This window comes from Halyomorpha halys, unplaced genomic scaffold (assembly GCF_000696795.3).
Source record: "Halyomorpha halys isolate HHAL.00 unplaced genomic scaffold, Hhal_1.1 Scaffold2077.1, whole genome shotgun sequence".
Taxonomy (NCBI): domain Eukaryota; kingdom Metazoa; phylum Arthropoda; class Insecta; order Hemiptera; family Pentatomidae; genus Halyomorpha; species Halyomorpha halys.
In genome coordinates, this window is record NW_027110586.1 from 156467 (window position 1) to 169759 (window position 13293).

The 13293-nt window shown below is 29.7% G+C and overlaps 1 long non-coding RNA gene across 2 annotated transcripts in view; it reads right to left on the minus strand.

Moving 5' to 3' along the window:
- Positions 1-8086, minus strand: part of LOC136796089 (uncharacterized) — a 129229-nt gene extending 121143 nt beyond the window's left edge. For both annotated transcript variants that reach the window (XR_010843786.1, XR_010843785.1), the window contains exon 1: positions 7880-8086. This is a non-coding gene — a long non-coding RNA (uncharacterized lncRNA). The remainder of the gene's footprint in view (positions 1-7879) is intronic.
- Between the last annotated feature and the right edge of the window lie 5207 nt (positions 8087-13293).

Genomic DNA, 13293 nt, shown 5'->3' on the forward strand with positions numbered 1-13293 from the left:
AAAACTGCCACCTCCAACGTACAAATATTGTCAGTCCATTCTTACGATTAGACATATTTTTGAAGAGTGTACTCACTATTTGCCAACAATAAATAGGATAGGACTGACCCCAAATTTATCCGAAGCTCTCGCAGATGAGGAAGCTAAAATTACACGAGTGTTTTAAAATTTTTAAAAGCACATCGCCTTCTTTATAAATTATAATTCCTCTTCGATTTTTTTTTGTGTGTGTGTTTTTTACTTATTTCATTTTTTTATTTTTTTTTATTATTTTTTTTTATTTCTATATTTTTTATTTTTTTTACTTTTATCATGCCATAGGCGTTGATGACCAGAGGGTTTTACGCCTTTAAGCAACAATCAACAACAACAAGCCAGTTTTTTACAGGTGGCAAGATGAGTCAATGACGTTTTTGGGAGGAGTGTAGGGGGTTCAACCATTCACAGTTACCGAAGTCGACTAGGTGATTCCCCACAGAGGACAGACACCGCGACCCTCTCCTCCCCCCCCCTCCTCCAACGCAAAGCAGACAGATTCAGTGACCATGTATATTTTGACAACACGTTCAATTCGGACAAATTCTTTCGAAGATAAGGTCTTTTCGATACGTTCGCTTCTGACCGACACACCTCTGATGATGAAGGTCTATTGATACCAATGCTATTCAATAGCAAATTTACTGACAACAATTCTGTATATAAGATTTTCAATTAGAATGCGATTGTAAATAAAATAAATCATTAAAGAAAAACTAAAGTTATTTTCTTTTTAACTTAATTTTTCATAGAGGTCGGCAAGAGATTTAGAAAATTATTAGGGGTTGATGATCAAAAAAGTGTGGTAGCCCACGTATTATTTTCTTGTATTTTTAGGAGGTATAAGTGAATTAGGATTATGTGAATTAAACAGATAGTAAAAAATTGTTTAAAGTTTCGATTTATTTTGTAGGCGTTCTTCAGGGTAAAAGAGACTAAATCATGGGAACGGAGTAGTTTTTACGTTGTTTTTTTTTTTTTTTTTTTACTTTATCGCAAAACGTAAGTTCCTAAATTAATAATTATAATTGTGCATTTCAATGTTGTTTTAACTAGTCTCTCGATATTTCACCCACGTTGATTTTCGATTGTACCTGTTTCACACCTTATTTATAATTCACCTAGCCTAAAAACAACAGTGCAGTAAAAATGGCCAAGGTAAACCAATATCTGCCCTCATATCTCCCATACCACTGCACCTATCGACATGCTATCATCACAGTGCACGATGCTACTACCACACTCAAACCCCAATGGTAGGTGTACAAATCAAAACGCTGGGTAGTTTTGGATATAAAATTAAACATACGAACACACACGTATATTTTTATTTATGAATATATTTAATTATTAAATAAAAGCTTTTTTTCGGCCAAGACTCCCATTGGAGTCCTATACTGAAATAAAAGCTTGACATTATTATTAGCCAACTAACCTAACGTTAATACAAATTCGTGACCTAAAACGAAAATTCTTAAAGGCTTATAATCTGTTTTAGGTATAGCTTTTCAAGAAATGAGTGAATAACAGATTGAAGTTATAAACTGAACAATTACTTTAATAAAAATCTAATTAATAATCTGAACTAACAGCAAATTAATCATGATTAGGCCTGAATCGATAAGATAGAAGATTACCTAGTTTGTAAAGAAACTTTGTTCTTGAGAATCTCGGCTAAATTAATTTAGAATTCTATTTGATTCTAACACCTTAATTAAAATATTAAGCCTTTAAAAGGACTTCGACCAATCAATATCTCACTTATTTCTCCAACCATTAAAGAATAAACATGATTTATTTCAATAAAATTGAGCGCCACCGTTGTTTTTATTTACTTCTATTCTTAGCGATAATTCTATCAATAAGTGATTACACTTCAAGGCTAATTGTATTCGTCAGACATAAAATCTATTTTAATAAATTATATTACAGCACTGTCTATCTTCATCGCTTTCAGAGCGCATGAATCTGAAGGTTGTAATACCAGTAACATCAAAATGAAAAGCCACACAGAGCGGCCAAATATAGGTATTTAAGAATTATTGGAACTGATGACTGAAGGCCTGGAAGGCCTGATGACTGAAGTCGATTGAAATTACCTCAATCTCCATTTACTCCGTCCGAAGTTTACAAGAAATCAGAAACTGAGTAACTCCACACTCAGGGTGAAGTTTTTGTAGACTTGGTTGCTCTCCCACATTAATATTAGAAGAGGTACCCCTAAGTTCTCTTATATATTTGGGGCTATGAACATACATGGATACCTTAATAATAACATCTTAAAAGCAAAACAAAACTATAAATTGAATTGGTTTTTAAATTAAAAGTTATTTCAACGCTATGTATCGGTGAAAATAATCTCCTAACTGAATATCCCGATCCGACCATGCAATAATAGGACCGTGAATATGTCCCCCGGTTAGCGCGGCGATGGACTAGTTATATGTTTGTTAAGTTCTGCAGCTTCTTTAGTTCGGTTACCGATTAGTTCTCGTTCTGTCATAGGTCTTTTTCTCATTTATGGTATGAAGCAAGTCTTATATGGAGAATAATAGTTTGGAGACGGTCCAACTTTTTCATTTTACCTTATTACCGTTTATACCTTTTACCGTTGCTTATGGCTATATGTTCTTTTTCATTAAATCTATGGTGTAAAATGTCCTTTATTGTTAAAATGCATGTTATTTATTTTGATATTTACATATTCAAATGACAGAACAAGGTAAAGAAATAACACAATAAAATCATTTACTCTTATAAAGTAGTGAAGAAAATTAATTGAGTTAAATTTAAAAAAATAAATAAATATCCTGAGGTCAAAAATTAAAGAATATCATTAATATATAACCTTAGAAAAACAAAATTATTTACCAAATCACTTATCACTTCTTATATGAAATACGATAAGGTATATAAAAAAAAATATCTGTCACACTGCAACCCATCAGACATGGATCAGTTCAGTGCTGTTTAAGAGAGCATTGTTTCCTGAACAACGGTTGGGCAAGGAGGTGATCTGTCCATGATCAAGAATACCGAACCCACATGGTTGACACACAGAACTGAATAAATAATTACCTTAACAGTCAGATTCGAATCCGTGCCAGGGAGATAGTTGTATAATTCCTAACACACTGAGCTATCTAGCTCCCCCAGAATGATTCTATAAGGGTATATATCTTTGTTATACGTTGAGAGTTATGGAATTGAAAAAATCTATCTTTATTCAAGGACACTTGGTCCCCTAAGAATGACAATATAATACAATATAAAAATTTTAAAAAAAATCAGTTCTCTCATGGAGTTTCTGGTTCTTCATCATGATTGACTTTTTAGAGTAATGGTTGGCAACCCGTAGAACTCTGCGGATCACTAAGCCAAAAAATTGAACTATGTATGGGCCTCCCCATTTCTGACAGGGAGGCAAAAGAATGTCCTCACCTCCCAAGAAAATATTTGAAAGTCATATTGCTTAAAAGAGCACTCTGAAGCACTTTAAAAAGCATTTACCAGTTAAAACCTTACGACCAACTCTCAAACATTAGAAAAGGTAAACAATAAAACAATTCTAAAATCCAGACAAAATATGTGTTGCTGGAACCTCCCGCGGACCACTGCTAGGGAACCAATCTTTTAGAGTCAGGAGGTAGCAGGTATATTTAAGGTCAATACGATCTTAGGGAGAAAATTCGGTAATGGTCAGGTCCTAGGTATCAAATAATCGAAAAACTCAGCTGATATTGTTCAGGAATAAGGACCTGGACCAAACATAGCTGGACAATGTCAGAAGGCTGTTATTTTCCATTTTTTTACTTTAAAATTCCTTGTTGATGATAACGTTCGACCTCATAGGGTAACGATGGTTGAATATAGTATAGTTAAAAAAAAAATCATATATATGAACTGACCTGCTAGTTCACCCGACATAAGTACAGAGTGTGTTTCGAACACGATAACATTTTACACCAGCTACAGCTACATTGCCTTCGCATAATCGAGTTGGCTAAAATGATCCTCCACACATACAAAGTGAGCAATGGGCTCACTAAGTATCTTTGCTTCAACATTTTGATTAATATAAACAGTATAAAACATCGATGTGAATCTTTAATTCGAATCGGAAGAGCTACAACACCCTACTAAAGATTGGGTAAAAGCAGAAAATATTATTAGTTTTTTAAAAAATTATATTGTAAAATTCAAATTAGTATTTTTTCTTAATTATCATTGAACAAATAAGTCGCCCCTTAATTTTTATATGTGGCCCACATGACTTTGTGAGCAGTTTATTTATTTTATTTCAATTTCGACACCCCAAAATTTTGTGATGGCACATTACTACCTAACATTTTATTTGTAATCCCATAAAACAAAGTGAAGAAATATAGATATTTCAATAAAATAAACTACAGTAATCAAATTTCGTTTCAAGTAGATCAAAATTTTGAATTTATAACAAAAATTAATTAAATATCTTCGTTTCCTATACAAATTTACGACCACTAACCAAATCTTGAATTGTAAAATTATAAGATATTGATATTAATTTTTTAAATCAATGTGACTTGACTTAATTATTGCTTAAATTATTTATAAAGCATTTTGATGTTGAAAAATGTATTTTTCGTATTCTATTGCTGATTGGGTTTTTAATTAATTAAAAGTAACTATTTGGATTTATCAAAAGTAAAAACAAATAAGAGACGATGTAAACGTGTAAACATTAAACCTAAAATTTAGCATACTTGACTATCATGGTATACCAACGAGAATAGCTCATGCCAACATGCAATTCTGACCCGCAACACATGCGAGGGTTCCGGGCGCTAAAACAGACGACCACCCCTTGAATCTCATTAAAAGAAAAAAAAAAAGAAAGAAATTATTTTAAAATACCAATACAATCAATGAATAATATGCATATTAATTTACATAAAAATTAATATCCCGAAAGAGATAATAATACTAAGAGGACTTGAGAATATGCAAATTAATAGCAATTTTAATAATAAAACTTCAACAAGAACTTCGTAAATAACGGCCAATAATGGGCTAGGCAAAAGTATACATATAAATAAAAATGTAATTATACCAGCTTCCTGAAAAAAAAAATTTAATAATGAAATAAATATATTAAACATAAACACACATTTTAAAACATAACATAAAGAAATAACGGACTTTTTATTGTAAAGAACTGATTACAGAGAAATAAATTGAGCACAATTGAAATTACACTTTTATTACTTTAACTTTGAACCTAAGTGGCAAAACAATCCAATAAAACTATTAACTATTTTATTTTAGCTATGTTTTTTAAATACTTCACTAATCATTAAAGCCATTAAAATTTCCACCTAATGCGTATCATAAAGTAAACCTATGGCAATGATCAAAAGTATAAAGCAAGCAAAACTAGTAACCAATAAGTTTAACTTGGTAATATAAAACATAATAACAGATTAAAAAAAAATTATGAAGAAATAACGACCAATTGAAACAATAGTGAATACATTTTATACCAGATGAGAATGATTAGAACTAAAAAAGATATATTAACACAAAAATGAAATATTCATTCTACACGCATATGATCTAAATAACTTGATATGAAATGTCCAAAAATATTATTTTGCTTCAATAAAATTTAAGAAGGTCTTCAGCAGTGGTTTCATATAGATAATAAATAAAACACAACAGTATTTAATGCAAAGGATATTAAAAAAAACTATGCATAAATTAGTTTTGATAGATCCTAAATAAAAATCATAAGAATAGATAACAGAAATTATTAAATAAAACATAAGCACTCTAAAACTGAATATGGAGCATAAAGTGAAATTTAATCAGAGATGAAATTCAGAAAATTTATCTATAATCCAACTTTATTATCTTTCTAATTACTAAGTTCTTATTTAATTTCTTTAAGTTCTCAAATAAAATATATTTTGGGTTGGAAAGACATTGATTTTGGAGAAAATTAGATTAATATCTCAGTCTAATTTACATTACAATTTACAACATAGTAAAATAGATTAATATTAATATTAATTATGATAAGTTAATATTAATATTAATTAATATTAACATTAATATTAATTATCATTAATTAATATTAACATTAATATTAATTATCATTAATTAATATTAACATTAATATTAATTATGATTAATTAATATTAATATTAATGAATATTTCAATGATATTCTAAAAATTTATTTCAACACACAAATGAGGAGAAAAATCTTTCAATACACCAAATTTCAAAACCTCAAACAAAAACTTTTACTACTAAACTTGCAGTTATTTAGTGATATTACATTAGATGTCCTCTCTGAACTTAAACAAAATTCTAAAAAACACATCTAAGATTTTTTTTTTATGTAAGGGTTAGAATGGAATCAGAAACAGTCACATATAAACTTTAATTAATAAAAAATAGTCTATATTTTTCAACAATACTTTATGCAATAATGATTATAAATTAATCTAGTTAGTTATATAATATAAATTTAAACTACTTTCACTACAATTAAATAAAATTTGATCAACAAAATACAATAATTACATGATTATTCTGATATTTAGTTAGTAAATTATTTGTTTCTGTGTACATACGTTACAAGTGGCAGATATACATCAGGTAATACCGAGTTAAATATAAATTATTAAGCCACCTTATGGATACTGAATATGATAGCAGTGATAGAATATGATAAGAATCTGTCAAATACTGATACTGTGTTACAAGAAATCACCTGAATACCGAGTAAAATTTATACCAACTTACTTCCTTAACACCTACATAAGCAGGCATTGTCAACACCACAATCAGTTTTATTTAGAAAAGAATTAACAACCTTGAAATGTTACAAGGTCAGAGTGAAGTCTATTTTCAAGAAATTGTCTTATAATAACCAAAACAACGGTGTTACTTATTGGTTACGAAAAATATTATCACTGAAGACTCAGAGTAAACCACATTTAGAAAAAATTAAGAATCATTATTAAAATACACCAATTTATCAGTACCTGCAGGAACAGACAGGAACTTTCTTAACAATATTTTTGAATTCTACAATATCGAACAGTTAAACAAAACAAAAAATATTTGATTAAACAAAAGAATAATACAATTGTTTTAATTTTATATTGTATTAATTGTTACACCACTAGATGTTATATGCACAAGAAATAAATTGTGAGATCTGTAAATTAACCAAGTAAATGACTTGACTAAGTCCTTAAAATGATAGAGCAACTACATTAAATCAGTTTTCCCGTTGGTTGACAATACATACATAAAAATAAACAAATAAGTTATTGAATAAATATGAAAATAACAAAACAACTGAGTCTCTGAACACAGCAGCCATCTAACGTACAATTTTATGAACTATACAAAGGACACAACTCGCACATTTAAGTTGAAATCGTAGTTTGTATTATTTAAACCCAAACAAGTTATATGAACACCTACTATGCTATTAACACCAACTTTTAACTAAATGTCACTTTAAAACATGACGTCCTGATATCACTATCAGTAAAAACAAAACGAGCAATGATTACTTATACAATCCTTTTCATCAATCTAAAAATACTTTTAACTTATATTAACAGTTCATATAATGGTATTTACTAGTTAAATAACAAAAAAAATTAGAAATAATCGAAAGATGTAGTAAATTTAAGTAGAGCAATACAGAACGGAATACTTGTTTACTTGGTTGCATCTGCCCATTCACACAAACATTGTACCATGACTTAAACATTATAAAAAAAGGGGGAGAATAAACAATATTTTATTGATATAAACGAAAAAAACTTTCACTTACTAACCTGGACTCAGTCTTTACTATCGTCGTCTTCAGTCTTATGTTGCAGTCTTCTCGTATGGCACATGAGGCCTTAAACAGGTGCTACGCGCACTTTCACATCAACTATCTCATTACTTCAATTCCAAAATAATTAGATTTTAGAAACAAAATACGAAAATTAAAAATTGAAAAATAAACACAGTTAATTCCAATTCAACGGCCATCTTAGTTTACTTAAGACTAGCAGCGCTTATCGGTAGAAGCTTACACTACTATCTAAGTTTGATAGAAGGAAGTAAGCAATTGTCCCTTAAAATTATAAATTATCACGGAATTCATCGCTCTTAAAGAAATTTAAATGATTATTTAAGAAATATTTTCGTAATCTAAAAGAATAATAATACCAACATTAAAATCAGGGTTACGGTAAATTAAATTATAACATATTTTCATTTTTATTCTTCTACCCTTACATAAAAATTAAATACCCTTTGGTATAATTAAAACCTCATTACAACAAACCGAATTTATGAGCAGAATAGAAGATTAAAATATGCCACAGAAGAGGCAGGAAAAGAATTAAAACTCCTGTAAAATCTACAGTGATATATAAATGATAAATTTCAGAATCATGCAAAAGTAATTATTGTCAAAATTGCTTTATTTAATTAAGAGGCATAGTTGTAATTTATAAAGTTAGAAAGAAAAACATATAAGTAATTTAAAATAGGTACACATTTTATAAATAAATTTTTGCTAAGACTGGTTTTATGATTAAATAATTCTTAAAAATTAAAAAATTACTTTAAATCTTATTTGATTAGAATTATTGGATAATAATTAATTGTTTTTCAATTCGAACCTTTTTATAATTATAATTTACAATTAAATATTTTTCAAAATTTTCTTCATTTAAATAGTTACTCCTATCGTTGAAGAGTTGTTGTTTTTTAATATGTAGAAAATGATATTTTAATAGTCATTGAAATTAATAGAGTATTTTAAAGTTCGATAGCTTAGCTTAGCTTGATCTCTTATTTCATATGATCCAGATGACAATTCACTATTAAAAATTGTATTATTGTAGGAAGATAGGCTGGGTAGTGAGAAAAAATAGTTGCTCAAAATATTACAACTATTCATTATACACCAATATTTTGCCCTTTGTTGACCACATGTATATACATATCATATCAAAGGACATGATATCATGATAGGAATAAAATATCATTTCTTATCATTCAGCTCCTGCCATATGCAATAAAGGGCAAAGTGTTGGTGTATAATAAATAGTTCTTGCACTATTTTAAGCAAGCAACTTTTTTTTTAACACCACCCAAACCATCATTCTTTATTAATTAATGAGTGGTTTTATTATGGTCACTAAAAGTATTTGCATTATTAGATTAGCAGGTAAATTCTTTTATTATATTTCTGCTGTTAAATTCTATATATTACCTGGGATATTACCAGATGATGGAAAGGAGGCCTTTTGAAATCAGCTGGATTGGACAATCGATTGCTTGTTGCCCCAATAGGGACAAGAAAGTGGTCATGAGGGATTCTATCAAAATAGGTAGGGAGTCTTATAATTGACTACAGGGAATTATGGGAACAAAGACTGTCTCCAAAGAGGACCCTTGCGTTGATGAAGATAGCAAAACACAAGACATAGAAAAACATGATTAAGAAGTGTTAAATTAGATAGGCACTAGAGCAGTTCTTGGACAGTAAGAGAAAATAAAAAAACTGGAAGATTGTTGATTGACTGTGTGTATAGATGAATGGAATATGGTCCGGGTGCGGTAAAAAAAACTCAAATAGTAAATGGGTATACTATTTTTATTGAGCCAACGTTTCGCCTCATGTTGCATGGGTTCGTCAGGGCTAAAAAAGATACAAACACTTGACATAGTTACAAAAAAAAAAAAAAAATCTAAGTGGAAAATAACAGGGGTATACAATGAAAAGTAAAATTTAATAAGAAAAATTAAAAGTTGTAAACAGTAAATGAAAACGGTAATAGTAACAGATATATAAGAGATAAAATAAGAGACTAAATATTAAAGAAAGTACAAATTAAGAGATGAAAAAAGAAAAGAATAAAATCAAATGATGAGATAAAATAAGAGAAGAAATATTAAAGAAAGTACAAATTAAGAGATGAAAAAAGAAAAGAATAAAATCAAATGATGAGAAAGAATTCATACCTGTTTTGACAGAAGTCAAAGTCAGAGTGAGCCGTTTGTATTGGGAGAAGTGGGAATGGCAGTTTAGGAGGCCACATAATAATGGAAATAATTTTAAAGTAAATATTATAAAAAAATTTTTTAATTAAGTAAACAATAACTGGTAATATACATATTAGAGGGGGAGAAGAAATATTTACAAAATTATAAAAAAAAAAAATTAAAATAACCGCATTTCCCAGCAAAAAACTTCCATCAACTCCTGTAATCCACTTACATCTAAATTACACATTAAACCTGAATCATACTTTTAATTTCGATAGTCCTTCCATTCTTGCCACTGTCCCCAACCACACAAAACATTTCATCTCAGAGTCTATTTACATAAATTTAACTGAGAAATCCGTCAATCATAAAGTTGATAAAGACTTTCTCCCTTACATATCCACACATTTTGAACATAATAAAACCCTCATAATACTTCTTTTCACTTTGTTCTGCATTTCAGAAGCCCACTTTCTTGTCATATCTTTTATTCTTGTTTCTCTAAATTCTCACCACTTATTTAATTATTTTTATATTTTCTATCCTTCCTGTTTCATTTATATTCATGTATCTTATCTTTTAATTTATATTCATGTGTTACCTTCTTAAGTGTACTTATATTAATTACTTTATTATTAATTTTCTATTATAATTTACATTTCTCTGTATCCCCACGCATTTGGTATATTGTCTTTCTTAATCACTTACACATATTATATCCCATTATTTTATGCTTTATTTCTTCTTTGTTTTTCTATCTATGAGTTTTCTTTTTGTTTTTCTTATTTTTTTTTTTTATTTTTTTTTTTTTATAATTTTGTTAAAAAAGTTAACCAAGCAGAGCATCATTCAAACCATGGATCAAGGAATGCAAGAAGGAGAATGGAAAGAGATCCATATTTATACAAAAGATAATATACTGGACAAAAGATCAAGTTACTTTAGTAGGCTCTTGAATGAAGATCCAGGAAATTCAGATGACTTAATAATTTTACCAGCCATGGGAAATTTTATTGAGGTTGATAACACTCTAAGTAACTAGAAAGTTCCAGGATTTCAGCTGAATTTCTGAAGTTTGGCAGTGGAGAGTTTCAAAGAGTCTTCTGCAACATTCTCACATCTGGATTAAAGAAAATATGCCGAGTCAGTGGAAGAGAGGTCTTCTGGATATGATAACATTCTGGATTCTTCCAACTACAGAAGAATTATAGTTTTTAAACGTACCAATAAAACCTTGTTAAAAATAATAGACTTAAATTTACTCCCATAACTGTTATTGTTACAACAAGAGCCTTGTAGAGTATATTCTTTTTGTGTATTAAAATAAAAATCTGTTATCGAGACATGTTTGAAAGTGAGAATGTATTAGAAGCACTACCATAAATTAGTAATATTTATGTAAGTTTTAAATAGAAATATATCATTTTAATTAATTGAATGAAAGATATAAAGGCATACATTAAAAAAATATATATTAATTAGCTTATGGTGACCAACAAAAAGTTAAAGACAAAAAGACAAAGTTAAAAATTAAATCCTTCCTTAGTTTTCAGCAACCAGTAGGTAAACAGCTTAGATTGCTTTAAAAAATAAATGTATGCCTAAAGTTCCTTTGACACACTTTGTAAATAACAGTATAAATCATGAAAAAAGTTGATAGAGCACAAATTTTGGAGTAGTCAATTTATTCCTTCCACAAAACCAAGGAATAGGCAATAAACAAAGAAATGGACCAGACAGCTACACCTCTCTCCTAGAATGGTATAATTTTTCTTAAAATATATAGATACTTAAAAGTTATTGATTTAGGTTTTGAAAGGAGTCAATAGACAGAAGTATTCAGAAAGCGACTGTTAGTGGTATCAACATTAAACTTATAAGCTCTCTAAGCCTTATATTATTATATTTAAAAAATTAAATTAAATTATATAACAGAGCATTGGCAACAAAAGTCAATTCTATTCTGTTCTGAAAAACACTGAAAATTATTACACAATGGTTTATTATTTATTATATCAGCAAATAACAAACAATAAAAATGTTTTTTGGAATCGTCATACCAGACCAAAAAAAAATCTGATAAGTACACACACATGACTTTCCTTACCACTTTTAATGCAAAATAAAAACAAAAAATCATAGCCAATATTGGTAAGATTTAGTTTTTTTTTGCTTACTTCTGTAGACAATTCCATTGGGATTCAAATGAGAATCTGAAATGTTTCAGGGGCAGTAAAGTTTTTGAATTATTTATATTTAATAAATAGTTAATGAGAATCTGCACTGAATACTTGGCTTTATTAAAGTAAATATGAATCCAAATACTAATTTTCTTTATCTTTCTAAAATTGATTTGGTTTAGAAGATAGTTGTTATGGCGGGTAGGGGTTCTAAAGAAACCTTTGCTACCCAACTGTGAATAGTACTGAAAATAAAATAAATGAACTGCCAAATGTTTTCACTGCTATATTTTGAGTAATTCAACATAATGAAATGAAAACATTTGAAAACCAAATTTACAAACTAGAAAAAAAAAAGGAAATTAACTAAACTTATAACCATTACAAAATTAAAATTAAGATTAAACAAAGAGGGAGAAAAAATATCTTTAAGTCCTCGTGGGTGTTGTTGGGGCCCCTACTGTGGGTAGGCTGTTATGTCCTCGTACAACCTACCCACAGTAGGGACCCCATGAAACACCCATAGCGGCTCGGTAGACCGTTATATCCTCGTGGGGACGCGATAGTCATGTGGGTTTGGGCGTAGGTCCCATAGCGCGCGGTTCGGAACGTTGTGGGTTCGATTCCCACCTGAGGCAGTTAATAGTTATTTTTCAGCAGTCCTGAAAAATGAATCTTGACACTCTCACCTTGGTTAGTACGCAGCGGCACCTCAGGTAACCACCAGGGGTTGGCAAAAAGGACCACTAGGCCCACTTGCCAGACTTGTTCCCCCAACCAAATACCAGTATGTCCTCATGGAGGTAGATTAAAAACCGGGTTGGGCCATGGGAGTGTCCTGTCACATATTTTGTAAGGGTTCTTTCCTGGTGTTTGTTAGTTCCCATTCTACCCTCAGAAAAATCTATGCCGTTACTCCACAAAGTTCATGTGAATCACTCCACAGGTAAAAATGAAATCCTGCCAGTGAAACAGTAAAATACCTGGAAATTCACCTCAATGGCCTCCTGACTTGAAATCAC